The sequence below is a fragment of the Centrocercus urophasianus genome, unplaced genomic scaffold (genome assembly GCF_019232065.1).
Source record: "Centrocercus urophasianus isolate 14NV4802_14NV808 unplaced genomic scaffold, USGS_Curo_1.0 seq_10, whole genome shotgun sequence".
In the NCBI taxonomy this organism is placed as follows: domain Eukaryota; kingdom Metazoa; phylum Chordata; class Aves; order Galliformes; family Phasianidae; genus Centrocercus; species Centrocercus urophasianus.
The window spans coordinates 63,842,679-63,860,967 of record NW_024884142.1 but is presented as its reverse complement, the minus strand read 5'-3'; the positions used below and the strand labels follow the sequence as shown (position 1 = coordinate 63,860,967).

The window sequence follows — 18,289 nt, the reverse complement described above, 5'->3', positions numbered from 1 at the left end:
CTTCCACAGCTGAGGCTGCAAGAAATGGAAGACAGATTGTTTAATATTTGCCCTTTTTCTTACTTTCTTTTTCTAAGCATCTAGTATCAGAGACAGGATGCTGAGTTGTAGGAGTTGTTGCTCTCACTCAGTATGGGCATCCACCTGCAATGAAGGAGGAAGGGCTGGATAAAGACTTTCAAACCAGAAGTGCCTTCATGCCCCGAATGAAGAGAAGTAAGCACAGAACTGATTATAATAATATTTGGAATGCAGAAAGTTGCTCCCAGTGCAGAATCATCTCAAGAAAATTCTAGCCAAGGAAGACACTTCTTCATATATTGTGTTGACTAGATCTTTGGATGCAGTGTTAACATAGTGCCTGTGCAAGCTATTCTGGCCAGGGGAATTTTGTGAACCACATGATCAATTATTCTGCTGCACAAGGAGCAAGCTGATGATGATCTCAAACAAGCTATAAATAAAATGGAAATTATTAAATAAACAAGTCACATGATGAATGTCACTGAGATTAGCTATTATGAGGAAAAATAACTTCTTGTGGGGAAAAAAAAGAGCATACACACTAATGGCTTTGCTAATAGGCTCAGCTCTGTGTCAGGAGTAGAAAGCAGACAGCAATAGAAGGAAATACGAGCTACATGTATTTGTTGTCACGGGCATGCTCTGAATGCAACAAGCCAAAAGCCAACATAAAGGACAAGCCAAAAACTGTTTACATATCTAGGAAGGGAAGAAAAGGGAAGGAAGAGATGATCCAAACAGGGTGCTGTATTTCAGGACATAAGGTGGGAAGTGTTAGTCACAGTATCAGGCATGCACTTCTTTCACCAAGTGTGAGGAACCGTCTGCTTGAAAGCTTTGACTCTACTTTCCAAAGCTATCTGGTACAGTGTGTTTTCAAAGGATGCAGTGAAAGGCCACAGAAAGAGGCTTTGAATAGTGGAGCATGTTGTGACAGATAGGAAAGTTAATCTACTCCTTTGTTACTGAATCTCAATTATCAGACTCTCGAAAGTACTGCAAAGAATGGAAATTTCACCAACAACATTCCTATAAAAACAATAATCAATTCACTTCTATCCATCCAAAGAGTTAAGAAGCCACAACTTTTGCTAGGAGCAATACTGCCAGAAGCTGGAAATTAATGAGGATTCTGAGGTCCTAATAACAAGCTGTATGGGAACTGCTGAGTCACGGCCTGAACCTCTGATTAATCACCTGAGGCGAGCCATGAGTCAGCCAGAGGAGCACAGGTGAAAGCAATTCACCTGTGCTGCAGGAAGGGGTGGAGCCAGGCTCCACCCCTCCTAGAGCTATTTAAGAGCTGGCTACCAGAGGGGAAGGATCTCATCTGGAGATCACCTCTCTTGGTGTCTTCTGGTGAGCTCAGCCAAAGGGTAAGCTCTTCCACTAATTCTCTTTTGTGATCGTTGTTTACTTTGCCTAATTCTCTTGATTATATTGTGATTATAACATCTTGATATCTATTGATTATACAATTATATTGTGATTATAACATCTTGATTATACACAAGCAAAGTCTGAGAAAATGCAAAAGTAGGTGAAAAAGTAAATTCAAAAAATCAGGATGGCAGGTGAATGTTTTTAAGCTGCCTACTTCAAAACTTTCATTTCCCAAAGTTCAGCATCCACTTAAAATTTGAAGGCAAAAGCTACAAAACTATTAAAAAACTGGTAACTCTTTAGACTTCCATCAACTGCAGAAATTTCAGCTCAGGGTGTTTGTGCAGAACCATATTCTTAATCCAGCTCTGACTAGCAAATTTTTCAGTTTTACTTAGCTGACATGGCAGAAGTGATGATGTCATGTACATAAAGCATATTTTCACAGCTGCGTGTTATGTTAAAAGTGTGACATTGATCAGGATATCAGAACTCAAAAAGAAAGTGCTTTTCATAGCTTACAAGGACAAACCAAACATTTCTTGGCTTCCAATTGTTGCAGAGGAATTCCCCAAGACTGCAGGAAGAAAGAGAGAAAAGCTCAGCACCTCTTTACTTTCAGAAGTCACACCCAGTGAGTTCATTTGTGTCATGATTTATTTCTTCTGCTTTTAACAATATCGAAGTGTGAGCTTCTCTTTTTTCAACCCACAAACACTCCAGAGAACTGAAGTCTATTCAGTTCTATCTGTAAGGCTGTTGTGGCTTATCCAGTAGCCACATATATCATAATGAATTGAGGATTCTTTTCTGGATAGGTCTGTTTCAGAAGATTGCAGTCTGGAATTTCTTGTTCCAGATGGTGAATACCATGAAAAGCTTCCCTATGCTTTCTTTTCTGTTATTGAGTATTTAGCTGGCATTAAGAGAAAAAATAATAATAATAAAATCCAACAACAATTTATGACAGACACCCAGCAAGGCAAGTTCTGTCCTAAGCAGCCATAGATTTATAAAATTAGAGTCAAAGAAAGTAGTTCTACCTGGGAAGTGTCAGGCAGCCTTGCCTCTAGGCAGTGATATGAACTTGGTCTGGTTTTTCATGTTTCTTCTCCTTGTTATTGGTTCCTCTGGGTAACTTTGTGCCCTATTTTTCACTGGTTGTATTGGCTCAGTATTAGTCTTCCATAAAATCAATGGGGACAGTAAATTAAAAAATATAGATTAAAATGAAAAAGGAGGTTTTTGTCAACCTAATATTAATGACTTGTCAAGACAGCTAAGCTTGGCATATGAAGGCAGCTTTCTTTGGCTATCCAAAATAATTTCTGTCATAATTGGCTCTTTCTCATCTTTCTGAAGGATGTGTCTCCAGCACAGTACCATGCAACTGACAATTTATGCTTCACGCAAGGAAACTACAGAAAAAATAGTGCCTAAGCCACAGCAGGGAAACAAGTGGCCACAAGTTTGCTACCAGAACTTTCTTAAGCCACTTGATTAATAATTTAGAAGTGAGAATATTGCAAGGAGCCGTTTAAATCAGTAAAGCTCGGGGTTGTCACAAACTGCAAAGTCATTGCAATATTCAGTGACTGGAGAAGTTATTTCCCCAGATGATTGTTAAATAACTTCTACAAAACAACCTCCAGCTACTGCGGAGGCAGTGATCCTACCAGTTCTATTGTCCTATAGTGACACCAAGGAGCAGCAGCTCTGGATTTCAGTATGCCACCCAGCTGATTTGGGCCTATGTGTGCATTGACCTGGAATGTGATGTTCTGTCTTTGAGGAGTGGGAAATGTTGACAACAGACAACAGACCCAGGCTGTGGCACTTCATAAGCTCTATTTGCTGGTGGCTGCGAAGGATTAATCTGTTTGTTAGAAGCAAAGCATGGCTGGTATTTCTGTTACCAGAGAGTTGCCTGTTTTATCTGCAGCCTCTACACACCTTCACTGCCAAGTCCTGGGTAATGGAGCATCCCTTCATGGTAGAACCACCTGCACACTCAAAACCTCAGTGGCTATTCTTCCCATGTAAGGAGAAGAACTTTGCAGATACTGGGAAATACAGGGATTATAAAGTGAGAAATCAAATACCCTTCCCTCTCTGTGAAAAAGAATAAGGCTGGACTGTTCTAGTGTGATGGTCAAGGATATTCCTGTAAGGACTGATAGCTAACACAGAGTCTGTGTCTTAGATAAGGAGACATTTTCCATCAGCACCACATTTAATCATTAAAAGAGAACAATAAACCGAAGAAACAGCACTGAGCAGTGACTTCTAGTAGAAACAAAATTATGCTAATGCAGTAAATGATAGAGGTGCAAGAATGTGCTGTATTAGCAGTGAAGAAAAGAGTAATTCCCACAGCATTGCCTTCAAAAACTCTCCATCCAGTTTTTCTTACAGAAGTGTTTATTAGAATACAGAGATCTGCCCTAGAGGATATACAGATAATGCTAAAGTAGCAACATTGGCAGGATCAGAAAACACAAAACACCACGATGGTCATATTTCTCTTGTGCCTGCAACAATCTTCTCATGCCAGACCTGATGTGGGCCAGCTCTGCTGAGTATCTATCTGCATTATGCCTCACTTCACTGCTCAGAGCTGCAGGCTCCTCAAGCTTTAGCTTAAGGAGAAAGCAGGGAAAGGCTGGAGGTGGGCCATGGACACTCCCAACAGCGCTCTTGGTGAAGTTTCCTCATGTTGATAATAAGGTAGAACCTCTATTCCTCTCACTCCTGTGGTGTTACTGTAACTTGTGTTGTTGCCACTGAGTAGAACCCTCTGAGGCTCTGTTGCTGGCAGAATTCTACAGAGTGGATTGAGATCCCCGTAGCTTTTTGACTGGCTTCCCCATTGTGCTCTGTGCAGCTTAATCAAACTCGGCCAGATACTAATGCGGATGCTAATGAACTAATTAACATTTATCAGTAGCTGTGCTTCCTGGGAATGCTATGGGAGCTGCTCTTCACATATGTCACTACAACAGCTCCTGTTCCTAGCTTAATCAGAGATTTCCACCTGTTGTTGTTTTTCTACATTGTTTGGCAAACCTTGATGGAATAGAAGGATAATGTGAACCAAAGATAGGAAGAGTTATACAGCACAGTCATTGTCACCTCACAGATCCCTGGAAGGTGCATCCATCAATGGGAAAGGCAGCAATGGGAAGAGAAATAAAGGTTCAGCCACCTGAGAGTGGTCTTGTAAATCTCATAAATCAGCCTAAGAAGCTGGGCTTGATCTTTTTGGTAGCATGCTTTAGAGGAATGTTGTGTTTTCCAGGTCTATTTGATACAGCAAGAATGAGGAATTAAATGCTTGATATATAAATGTGACAGACCAATTAACTGAGCTTAAAAGGATATCTTCAAAAAATGATTCCAGGTTTTAGGCGAGGCAGAGCTTGTTAAAGAAAGAACTGATGTGCATCTTCTTCAAGGAAATACTGATATTGCTACAATATGAAACATTTATAAGGGAGTCTGTGTGTTAAAATTAAAAGAGATGTGGTTAATTTGGACATGGGGAAGCATGCACAAAGCCTACCAAAGGACTGGATCTCCACAAAGGGAAAAAATAACATATGGGACAGATTTGCCAAATTCCAATGCGTGATCTGTTCTTCTGAAGAAGACTCCAAATAGGCCAAACTCCAGTTCTTGTTATACTATTTTTTCTATAGCTGAAATAGATTTCTTTTGGTTAAAATGAATTTTAAATCTGAACCAGTATTCACATGGATCCATCAGAATATCTGGGCTATTCTTGCAGGAAGATCAAAGTGAAGAATTGGAATGAGAGAAAGAGTAAGAGAGCAAAAACTATAACAGATAAGAAGTGGGAGGGAAGAGAGCATGAAGGAACGTCTTTCAGAAAAGAGTATGTAGGTAAGAGAGACACTACAGAAAAAAATGGTGAGAAAGACAACAAAGCACAAAAAAACCGAATCTTTCTACCAAATTTCTCCTCTTTCTGAAAATGTCAGAGGGATGAGGCACTAGTGCTGGTAAAACTGTCTTACAACTGTGGAATGGAAGCCTCTTGGTGCATTTAGAACAGTCAAAGGATGACCATATAAGTTTTAGGTGGTTTGAAAGAATGATGGTTTGATAGCAGGTACTGGAGACATCCATCCAGCTATGTATTAACTTGCAGGGCACTTCAGACAGAAATAAAGGTGATAAGTTTTGGTGCAGTTGCCACTTCTTTTGAGTGTCATGCAGTTCTGATCCTAAGACAGGGTTGCAATTTGTTAAAAAAAGAGCTTCTGTCTCCTGTGTGGCAGTGTCCTATTAATCACTGAGGCAGTGTTAGGACTTGTGTGTGCAGGTACAATGGTGCCTTGTCATAGGGTGTATGACTTTGAGGAAAGGAGAGTCCCAAAGCAGAGACATTTTTAGGGATTTCATAAATAATTTTCCAGAGCCTTTACCTTAAAATCAACCCTAGTTATTTGCAAAGAAGGGGGGCGAATAAAATGAAAATAATAAAAAAATATTTTAAATAGTGTATTTCAATTTTACTAAATAAAACTCTAATTATTTTTTTTTCCCCAGTGAAAAGATTATTTTTTGAGTTCTTTCAAAATTGAAGTGAAGCAGGAAGGCAGGAAACTGCAAAAGCTACATGCTGTGAGGGGTCAGTTCTCCACTCTTCCACTTATGCACAGCCATAGACGAATATTGTTACAATTTCTGTGCTTTCATTTCCCTATGGGGTGAGGCATTCCTACCAATAACATCACGGTTATTTTGCAGGAATGAGATGAAGGTTAAATAACATTGCTTTTATATCCACCAGTAGAAAATGCTAGAAAAAAAAAAAAAAAATCAAGTGTTGTTGATAACTGAGTTTCCACAGAAGACATTGAACAATTGCAGAGAAAATAGTAAATGATAAATCTCTTGAATGATTGACCTGAATTTCCCAGATATGATTCATTTCAAGTAAGTTAGGATTGTTTTCTTAATTTCTCTTGAGTTAATATCGCTTCTTGTCTTTGCTGGTGTGCTTTCTGTGTCCAGACTCTCCTAGCTGAATAGTCAAAAGCTGAATAGTCAAAAGGGTGAGGGGAGTGGAAGGAGCCTCTCACCCCATGTCACACCAGCCAGTGACATGTCAGCTGGTGCTGTGGGGGCAGCTAATATCTCTTCACCTGCACTGATAAATCAGTGTTTTATCACTTTGTGTTAGAGCTGTCGAGAGGCGGAAATAGCTGGGGCAAAGTTCTAAGAGCAGATTCTCATAGCTTTTATTCCCTTGATGCATAACATGCTATGTGAGTGTCTGAAACACAAAGTGAAGACTTATCTTGAATTTAATGATGCAATTGCCCCATTCCATAGCAAACTGCAGGAATCACTAATTACATCTCTTAGAGGCCAAGCTACTAAGTGTACATCAAATGAGAAGCTAGGAAAAAATAATTACTGTTAACAAGTGAACTGCAACTATTATGCAGACTTCCCTGGTGTGCAGAAGCTGCAAGCCATAATCTGAATAAGATGGAGGATAATAAACAGCAAATGTTGTTAGAGCACATGGAATACCTTGTGTCCTCTCTTTAAAAAAAAAAAATTAAAATATAACAATCTAAGAGGTCAATGCAAAAAAAAAAAAAAACAACCATCACAGATTTCTGCCCTAGGGTCAGAATGACAAATTAAGATGCTGACGAGTCTGCTCTCTGCAGAGCTTTCTGAGCTGAAGCAACAAATTACATTATTGCCACCAACCAGGCCAGTGAAGACCAGTGGAAAGTCCCTCTTCCCTTTCACACTCTCTCTGCTTCCAGCTGGTCCTGTCAGCTCAGATGTCGTGAAGAAAACTCTTCTTCCATGGTGAGGAGTGAATATGTGCTGTAAAGATTGGCCTGAAATAAAACTGGGCCAGCAGCCAAGCTTGGATTCAGTAGCTCTAAAATAAGTCAATTTACCTTCTCGCCAGGGATGAGTGCCCACCCTGTGGCTGTCCCCACCATTCCTGACTCTCCCACACTCTCTCTGCTCACCTCCATTGCTCACTTCTCTCTGCACCCTGCTTTCCAGGTCTCTACAGAGCTTTTGTGGGCAGCACAGGTCCTGGCATCGCTCAGTCTGTGCATGGGGCGCTGCAGAAGAGGTCTGGGAGCTGCAAATGCATTACCTCCCACCAGAATGCATCCACTGCTCCCATCAGCATTCCTTGTGCCACAGGGCACATGAAGCTGTTTCTCCTTCTGAGAAAGAGGCATCAAATTATCCTGAATTAAAGCCTGCACTTAAGCAGTTGCTGCAGAGGGTTTGCCTGATAGGATGCAGAATTGGGAAGAGTGACATATGATCATAGCAGTGATTGGTTCTTACTGTGTATGAACAAGTGTTGGTCTTTTGTTTCAGTAATGGGGACACTGCAATCACTGTGTCAAAAATGGTGGTTTTTTTTGTTTTATTTTGTTGGGGTTTTTTTTGACATTCCATGTAATTTTGCTTTGAGGCATCTGAGTGAATTCAAGAATTAGACTGGGAGAAATTTCAGTAGAATATTTTTCAGAGATTCAATAAATATCCTTGTTTTTAGACACCATCAAAGACAGAATGTGGGGCCAGCTGAGCTGTCAGTCAGAGTTTCTGTAGCAACTGCTATCATACATATATATATATATATATATATATATATAAATAAAAGAAGAACTGAAAAGCTGAAGTGGAAACATTTTTAATTTACAAATAGGAAGAGAGAAAACATTTTAAGAAAGGGATGTCGCAGCATGGGAGAGAGCTGAGAGAACAAAGTGGAACTGAAACCACCCATGCCATACTTTGTGAGACAAGGAGAGAAAATAGCAGTGAGTTATACTCATAGCAAGGTGACCCCACGCGCTTTCACGGCTGAACTCACCACCTGCACAAAATAGTCATGGCTTAGGGCCTGTGAGACAGAAATAAATTTTAAACTTGCATTTTCTACACTGCAAGCAGTATTCTTTTCTTTCTTTTGCATTCTCCTGTCCTTGCTGAGTGTGACAATCAGAACCTGTGATCTTGGGAACTGTTAGAAAAGAAAAGCAGATATGATTATGGTTTTAGTCTACTCACAGCTACTCTAAATGCACCTCAATCTTGAAAATTCCTCCAAGCTTTTCTCTTTTTCAAACAATATTGTCATTGTTTTTATGTGAGTGGTAACATACCCAGCTGGGCATCACTTAGTATACCTGTAAAATACAGCTTACCAAGATTCTGATGAATACAAAAGCAATGGAGATAGATCAAGAGAGACTCTACCTGGCCAAGAGGAATCCAGCTGTGATTAGCAAGGAAAAGCATCATTGCATAGCACCACACAGCTCAGCACTACCAAGAATTCTGAAGGCAACAACTTAAAAGTGGGCTTCAGAGAGGCTTAGAATATTATAGACTTACATTATAGACTTGTCTTCACCATGACTCAGACAGGGACTATCCTTTCTCTTGTCTTCAATCCACTTTTTGTTCAGTATTCCCAAATAGCCCATAACTCTTCCATGTTCCTTTCCTGTGGTTTCTTTACTTCAAACAATTTACACAGCACTCTTGGACATCTCAGCAGTATCTGCATATAGGTTTGCTAGGTAAGTTCAGTCTACATCTCCTTCAGTATCATTCTTCCTCTGATTTTGTCCTCTTGCTCTCCTCAGCTGAGATGCAAGGATACTCTGTATGGGCTTCCTCAGTCCTACAGGCTTTTAAACAGTAACTGTGAATGCCTGTCAAAAACACCTCTCAGTCCTGCTCTGGGCTGCACCCATGTCTGGGAGGTGTGAAGCTCGGTTTTCAGGCTGAGAAGTGCTCTTAAATTCTCTAATCATCCATTCTGGGCTCCCCAGTACAAAAAAGACAGGGATCTCTTGGAAAGAGTCCAACGGAGGGCCACGAAGATGGTGAAGGGTCTGAGCATCTCTCCTATGAGGAAAGGCTGAGTGAACTGGGTCTGTTCAGCCTTGAGAAAAGAAGACTGAGAGGGGACCTGATCCAGGTCTATAAATACCTAAGGTGTGGGGGGCAGAATGGCGAGGACGGACTCTTTTCAGTGGTGAATGGTGACAGGACAAGGGGAAATGGCCAGAAACTGCAGCATAGGAAGTTCCGCACAAATGTGCGCAAGAACTTCTTTACAGTGAGGTGACGGAGCACTGGAACAGGCTGCCCAGGGAGGTGGTGGAGTCTCCTTCTCTGGAGATGTTTAAGACCTGCCTGGATGCCTACCTGTGCAACCTGCTGTAGGGAACCTGCTTTGGCAGGGGGGTTGGACTCGATGATCTCTGGAGGTCCCTTCCAACCTCTACAATTCTGTGATTCTGTGATTAAATGCCTTTCCATTGGCCCCTGTACATACCAGCAAGGATTCACCCGCTGAATGAAAAGCAGCTGTTGCTCATTCTGTCATCTGGCTGTGGGAAAGTGAAATAGAAATGAAAGCACCAAGGAAACAAGTGATTTACTGTGAGACTTACAATAAAGATCCTCAGCAAGCAGTGGGAGTGGGAACACTGAGAAGAGCTGTCACGGATGCCTCCCTGCACTTCAGGGTGCCTCAGGTGCAAACACCCTACTAGTTCAGCAGGAAGGGGTCACAGGCAGTGTCTATGCACCCTTGCACTCTGCCCTCCACCTTTACATTTCCAGGAGGAGCAAGAACCCCAGCTGAGTACATTCAGTGTCATTCATGCAACGTCTACATGCAAGGACAATTCATGTGTGCTCCAAAAGTGGAGAATGGCCCTCACTGATCAGTGAGGGAGGAATGGAAGATATTCTTCACAGCAAATGAATATTGAGCATGTCTGTTTCTTATCAGTCTCCATAGCATATTTTTCCCATATCTCACAGGAACCTCATACTCATAGCAGAAAAGACAAAACCATGGCTTTTGCTTTTCAGAGACTATCAAAGGTGGGCATTGTCATCTTGTCACAATGATTTTTTTATACCAAACATTGACCATTCATCAAAGCAAGTCTCTTTAATCTATAAAAAGAAGTAATATCTTGCTGTGAGCCTTCTGTGCAAGAAATGAAAGCTTATTTGAGCTATTTGTGCACTGCATTGCATAGAATCTATCCTGCTGTAAAGGGATAGACTTAATGACCAAATAGGTCATTTCTATTGCTAATTTCTTTGCTTATATCTCAGGAGATTGCGTGCTAAAAATTCTTCTTCATAAGAAGAGCTTTCTTATCCTAGTGTACATAAATTACACCTCTGGTAAAGCACAGATTTGTTCTACTTTTTTATGACTCATGATTTTTCCTGCCTTGCCTTCAGATACTGAAGGCGATCCATCTTGAAAGGATCTGATTCTTAAGAACCTTCTGAATATGTGGTCTCTTCAAATTGTTATATCCTATCTAAGCCAAAAGCACTACACAACTAATTGCTTGAAAATTTCATTACGATATCTTTCCACACTGTAGCTAAGGTCAGGGGAAGCTTCTTTTAAAAAAAGTAGTTGGCTGCAGAAGCATCCCATCGAGAGCCATTAATTACATTTATACTGCAGAGGACAAGCTGAAAATGGTGGAATCGAGAGAAAATGTGAAGTCATCTCTGATCACTTATTGCCAGGTGTAAATTAGCTGGTAGCCTAAGTGAGACCTGACAAAGATGGCCTAAGGACAGAATGCGGACTGCATATCATAACCTTGTTGCTCTGTTTTTTTTCCCAGCTCTAACTGTACAGCATTAGATGACAGTGACTCAGCCTGCATCTCATCTGCCATATGTCTCAAATATGGTCTTTTCCCACTTAAAAAGTTTGCCTGGGCAGAATGAGAGGATTTTTCACATTTGCCTGTGAATTCTGGGCAGATGGCAGTATTTCTCACTAGCTCCAGCCATGTATGTCTGGAAAGCAAGGGGTATCTCCTCAAAGCGCCAACAGATCAGCTGTATAGTGCCTGAGATGCAGGAACAACACATGAGCACAAGGCTGTGCCCATAAATCCTGCACTTCTCAGGAGCACCCATTGGTTAGCACACGCAACTGATGTGTCCACAGGCAGATGAGTGCAGCACTGAACAGACTACATTGCTCACTGCAATCAGCTGAGTCTCATTGTGTGTTGCATGTGTTAATTTGACAAATCCAGGACAGAGATAGTAATATTTTCGGGGCAGATTAAAAAGGTTGGTCCCTGGTGATTAAGAGTGCCTACCTGTGTGCTGACTCAAAACAATAGCATGACAAATACAAAGAAAGGAATGACACATACAATATTTCTATGAGGAGTTCTTGAAACTGTCAAGATGGGCACATTTTTTTCCAAAATATTTGTATAAAGAAGAGAAAGATCTTTCCTCTGACAGTGAGTCTAATTCAAGGCCTTTATCTACAAGTATATTTTTGGTGATTTCAAGATAAGGATAAGGTTTCCTTATATAGCTGCATAAGAAGGGTGCTTTAAATGACTATGAAGACTGAATTTATGTCTTCTGAGTGTATGTGTGCGTGATAGGTGCAGAACTTGAACTTACAGCTGCCCAATCCTGGTCAAGATCTCATGGACAGAGTGCTGATCAGGCACCAGGTGAAACACTGGGGGAGGGGAAAAAAAAGATCATTCTCTTTTTAGATCACCTTACGTGGAGCAGTGCCACGCCAAGTGAATTACAAGTGTCTGTCCATACATTTGCTGTCCTAAGCAACTTGGCATGCTGTAATCACGGAGCCATCTCTGGGTGAAGCAGGGAAGACCAACCAAAGATATTCCATGATTCTTTGATTCTAAGAGAAGACTGATGGCTGATCAGAGAGGCAAACACTGAGGATGGGATGGGATGGGATGGGATGGGGGAAGCCATATTGCAATCAAGTGCCTTGCTGGCTCTCCCCCCCCCCCCGAGCTCTGCCAGTGGCAGGCAGCTTTAAGCTTCTTTCCTGTAAGCAGCCCTTTCCTGCTGATTCTATTTACTTCTGGGGATGGCTCCCAGCATTGAGCAGCTGAGAGGTTGCCAACATTTGATGATACTTCTCTCACCACCCCCAGAGGAGGAAGGTGGGTGAGGAGCAGCGCTCCCCAGCAGTAACGTAGCAGGATTGGCAGGAAGGGCAGGATCTCACAGAGAGGAGAGGAAGAAATATTTTTCATTTCTCATTTCCACTTTTTTTCTGATCACTTCCTCTGATACAAGCTGAAGTGCCAGTGCATACTTCAGCATAGAGAAATGAGAGGCTGAGACAGAGCCTGATCACAGTGGTTGCTAAGAGAGTAACCGAATTTACAGCAGATGGTGTTTATTGTTACTTCCCATCTGCATAAGGATTAAGAATTCTTCTCAGAAGAAAACAATGCAGCCTGACAGCATCCTGGTAGGAAGGGGCAAAATTAATTCCAATCAAATACAGCTTTCCTCATAAAAGAGATCTTTTTCCAGACCTTTGGGTAAGCTTAACTTCAATAGAGTTTAGGATCATTATTTTTTCTTTAATATCACTAAGTTTCTAGCTATGCAGTGTCATTTTTAGAAATGTGAAGGAATGGAGTCAAGTAAAGGTTAAGTACATTGCCTCTGATCAGAAAGAAACTCAATGCCAGAGTTAAGATTAAAGTTTCAGCTCCCCAAGGTCTTACAGCAGGATGCTGTTCCACAAAGGAACTGACAAGATTTCTTGCAAGCATCTGTCCTTGGCCCAGGGACTGCCAGAAGAGAGCTGTAGCTATGCTGTCTATGAATGATCAGTCCCTTAAGATTGCAAACGTCTCTCTCACATTCAGCTCCCATCGATAAATGTTGACTCAGCATGCCTTTTTGCTTATAGAAAGAAATTAAATTTTTGTTCTGTTGATACAATCCATGTAAAATCATAGTTACAGCAAGATGATTAGTACACTGAGCATCATTATGCTTTGACTGGGTTTTCTTTGTATGCCACACCGTAAGATTCATACATTACATACATTAGTGCTGCTGCCACTTTCCTTTGAGTTGGGCCTAGGCTTTAGTAAACAGACAAGAATCAAAATGATGACAATTATGAAATAGCAATAAAACCTTAATCTCGAAATGGAAGGAAAAGAGAGCGAACAGTTAACAGACAACAAAACAAATAATAATAATATTCAAAACAAGGATAGCAAAAGAATAAAGAATGAAATGGTAGTTTGAGAAAATTTGAGTTGGAAGAGACCTTAACAGGTCATCTAGTCTAACTAGTCCAACTTCTCTGCAATGAACAGGAACACCTACAGCTGGACAAGTTGCTCGAAGCCCTGTCCAGCCTGACTTGTGTAGCAGGCCATACTGTATATAGTATATAGTATATAGTATATAGTATATAGTATATAGTATATAGCATATACCATATAGTATATAGTATATAGTATAGTATGGTATATGTACAAAGTGTATCTTTTTTTCTTTTTTTTTGCTCACTATTGCTTGCTTATAGAGTTTTAAGCCTGGCACACCCTCTTTTACTTTCTGCAGTTTTTGTCTTGGAAGGATAAGAAGTCTGGCTATTTTTCTGGGATTTCTAGAAGCAAGACAGACCTTGGCAGATCGCTGGTGGTGCACAAGCAGATTGCCTGGGTACGTCAGGGAATTCATGGCATTCTCAGCAAGGGGATGGCAACGGAGCCTGCTGAATCTGACCAAAGCAGCTGCCTGGATGGCAGTAGACAGACATCTCTTGCAGAGTGGCTGCACAGTTGATCTCTAAATTCACAGCAAATCTGAAGCAGCTGGGATATGTCTGATATCTGGCATATGCACTGCATAAATAGAAATATCTCTCTGAGATTTCTTGAACAGAAGTCTGGAAATCCTACATACATCTGCAGCAGGTATCCTAGTGGTTGATAATTTAATGCAAAAGTCATGACAGCATAAGACACTGAGTAAGCTGTCTCTTTGAGAATTGCAGTGCAAGCCATTCAAAAAGGGCACAACAGTAGAGGAACCTATGTGGTGATGCCAGCAGAAGATGCTTTGCCATTTTAAATTGCAGTTATGAAAATCCTCAGACGTATTCTTCCTCTTAACTTTATACAGTAGTGACATATCTTAGCCTTTTTCATTATTTCCTTTCCTTTGCTGATAATAGATGAAGTCTGTGTGTGCATGTGTGTACACTTACACACAGTGTAAAACATACATGCATCCCAACTCATATCAGTGCCTTCCCATTTGTAGTTTCTCTAGCAGCTTGGTTGTGCTCATGTTTCTTAACTGACACATGCAAAAAACCTTTGCAGGCTTTGTTTCTCGAAGTCTTACAATAGAAGATCTGCTTAGCACTTATAAAGTCATTCAGTTCAACACAACTTGGTGAACCCAACAGGCTCTGTGTTTGTTGCACACTGATACAATCTGCTCCCACTCTAACCAGAAATACTTCCCCAGGCCAGCTCCTTAAGTCTTTTTTTTTTTTACAGCCTGGAAAATATACATGGATTTCTATGTTTGTGTGAAGCATTAGTGACATCCAGTGGTTACCAACACAAATGGTAAGAATGCTTAACCCCTGTTCTCAAGGGACACCTAATATTTCTCCTTCTCCTTCTGTAACAGGCAGCTTGAAAAAGTAGAAAGGCAGAAAAGATGTGTTTCCTGGATCTTTCACAATACATCCTTATCTGGGTTTGATTAAACCTCACTGATCATGCATTATGTAATTGTTCTTTTTCATCTGTATTATGTGTAAGAACCTACAGAGTCCCTTTGAGAAACCGGGTGGCTGAAATCATGCCACCAAAGGCATCTCCCATCAAAACAGATACAGATTACAATGAAAACCAACTAAACAATCAGATATGAGACTACTGGGAAGTATTAGCTGTATACATACAAGGGTTTCACTAGATAGTCTTCTATGGAGGTGTGTGAATGACAGCATGAGAAGATGAAGAAAGAACACAGAAAGAAACAAAAGCAACAGCCATAACATACTTCTGATGAAAAGCATCACAGGCACTTTTGGGCAGAGTGTTGGCTAAGAAAGGCTGGGGACAAAAAAAAAAAAAAAAAAAAAAAAAAGGTGTTGTTTGAATTCTCTCCTCTTGAAGAAAATGCGCTTTGTTATAAATAATCAGGTTCTCAAAGAAATAAGCAACTCTATCATCTGTTTCCTTTCCCAATGGAAATAAATTGATAGTCTCTGAATTTTGGGCAAGAGTCAGTTGAATCAGCCACAGGCAGTTATCTCAGCTCCAATGCTGCCAATTCTGCGCTGTCTAGGATATTGATCAGTTTCAAGGAGCCAGTTGAGACACCAACAGCCCAGAAGAAATTTTCAGATTAACTCAAAATAATTAAGTTGAATTATGAGAGCTCCCATCACAATCATGGTGAGCATCTCAGAAGGAGTTTTTTTATGTAAAGTACTACCTCGTACAGAGCACATCAGGGAACAGAGGCTATTCTGCAACATTTTAACATGACATATGTTCAAAACATGTTTTAAGCCAGTTCATTTTCAAACTCCAGTTCTATATTCTACATATGTTCACTATAGATCTTACAGCACATATCATACTTAAATCAAAACAAATCAAAACAAAACCAACCCAATAGATCTTAATATAATCACAAAACAATGGCATTACTTCAATTTTATTGTTAGCTTCCAAGTCACATCACCTGAGGAATTAGCAAACTTCCTTACCTTGTCCAATTAGGACAAAGTGTTTTTTTTTTAATTTGCCTACTGATAAGATAACACTAGAATTATTTACGTCTTTAGAGTTAGGCAGTGACATGTTGCAATGAGTGACAGTCATACAAGAAATCAGCAGCATTCATTCATTGACTTCAGTGTTCAGGACTGGAACAAGGGGCATAAACACTTCTTTCTGTATTCACGGAAGCAAGTTCATTCCTATGTCTTATGCATCAAAAGAAAACAAATAAAAAGCTGTAAAACATTAATATTAGGAAAATATCCTTTTTTTTGTTGTGAACTTCTGTGTTTAGCTGGAGTTCTTTGTTTCTAGTATGTATTGAAAGCAGCAAACACCTTTTTTTCTCACACTTTTCCCAGAGCCAAGAGATATGTTGATGGAGAAGTCATTTTAGTCAGGCAAGATACTCAAGCTGGCATGATAGTTTGTCAAATATTATCTACATTTCCTGAAGGATTTTTGTACCTAGAGCGTTCACCACAAATTACCTGTAGTATCTCTGTCCCTGCATGATGCACATTGTCACACTTCTCTCCTTTATCATAAATTGCATGTCAGGCCTTCAGCTTTTTAAAACGATAGAAACAGAGAGAAGTCTTAAGAATGTGGTGGGAGGTAAAAGCAGATGCTTTCTTTTCCAGCTTACCTAATGTATACTGGAATGAAAGTAGTTCCAAGATAGTGGATTTGTCACTGGCAGCCTTCAAGAAAATGATTATATAATTATACTAAGCGTGATTTGTCATATCATTACACATCCCTCACAATGCTCATTATTTGAGAATAAGAAGGGATGCTGGAATCTTTAAAATTCAGTGCCCACACAAAAGCTAAAAGTAGCTATTCTACTCACTAGCCCCTACAACAACCCTATTCAGGTAGTAATAATAAAGTGAGATACACTTTCAGATGCTCTCTCTTCATTCATTCAATGAGTTCATTAATCATATGTTATCCAAAACCTGCAGATTATATAGTGATTCCAGCTTTCATAGGAAGTTATTAAGTGTCATGCCTTTGCATCTTGGGAAGAATGATGAGCAAAAAATTTAAAACCTGTGCTTTGCTAGACCTAGAAATCTTGGAATGAGTGATGAAAGTTGGGAAAGGAAAAACAAGAAAGGCTTCATAATAGAAATGAAATAAATAATCCTAGCACAAAAATAATAGAAGATAGATTCAGGGAGAAGTTTTTTATGGAGAGAGTGGTGAAGTGCTGGAACAGGTTGCCAAGAGTTCTGGATGCCCCATCCCTGGAAGTATTTAAGGCCAGGTTGGATGGGGTCCTGGGCAACCTGATCTAGTACTTATCTAGTGGCTGGTAACCCTGCCAGTGACAGGGAGGTTGGAACTTGATGACCCTTGGGATTCTTGGTTTCACAGGATGCAAACCAGCCTGTCTATCACACAGGGACAACCAGCACGCAGGTGGGGTAAAATGCCCACAGTTGTTACTGAACTCTTCAGTTCTTCATCCTGATAAGTCATGGAAATCCTAATTAACTACATGCCGGGAGAGACCAGCTCAACAAGTTAAGCTGGGATGTAGGCTTCCAGCCTGCTAATACCCACGCTGCACAGATCTGCAAGGCTTCAGCCCTCCCTTACTGACCTCCCTACCAAAACCCACACCTGTTGCACCCAGTGACCCTCTCCCACCACTGTCCATGGACATGCAAAGAGCACTGCAACAGGGACACCAGTGCAATGGCTCAGTACAGGTCAAAGAGGCAAGGTTAAATAGAAAGTAAAGCACTTATGTGAGGAATGAAGTCATTTATTCTTCCATTCTGAGGCAGCATACAGAAGCACAGGATAGCCAGGCATATTTTTAGATCTGAAGTTACCTTTATTAACATGTGAGAAACTGCGAATGAAAGACTTGAAAGGAAAGAAGATGTTAACAGAGTACACTGGAAGGCAGCAGAATGGAGGAGGTGAATTATGCTCTGACTCATTTCTGATACTCAGGAACACATGGGCACACCCTGAAACGCGTGGACAAGGAAAAGCTGGTTTTGCTGTCAGGGGCAGAGGTTACCAAGAAAAGCAGCAGGAACTCTACTCCAAAAGATATCAAACCCCAGGGACCGGGCCTGGCACGGCCTGGGGCTGCCAGCTCTGCGCGAGCCAGCACAAACGACAAGCCCCGCATTCATCCCGGCTCCGCCATTTTGAGCTGCCCGGCCCCGCCCGCAGTGCCGCTCGGAGCGCTGCAGGGGGCGCTG

The 18,289-nt window shown here is 40.9% G+C and overlaps 1 long non-coding RNA gene across 1 annotated transcript; it reads left to right on the top strand.

Moving 5' to 3' along the window:
* The first annotated feature begins 1,359 nt into the window (after positions 1-1,359).
* On the top strand, positions 1,360-18,196 carry LOC122157941. Its single transcript, XR_006168086.1, has 3 exons — positions 1,360-1,400; positions 14,817-14,888; positions 18,033-18,196. It is a non-coding gene; the product is annotated as an uncharacterized LOC122157941 (long non-coding RNA).
* Positions 18,197-18,289: the final 93 nt, after the last annotated feature.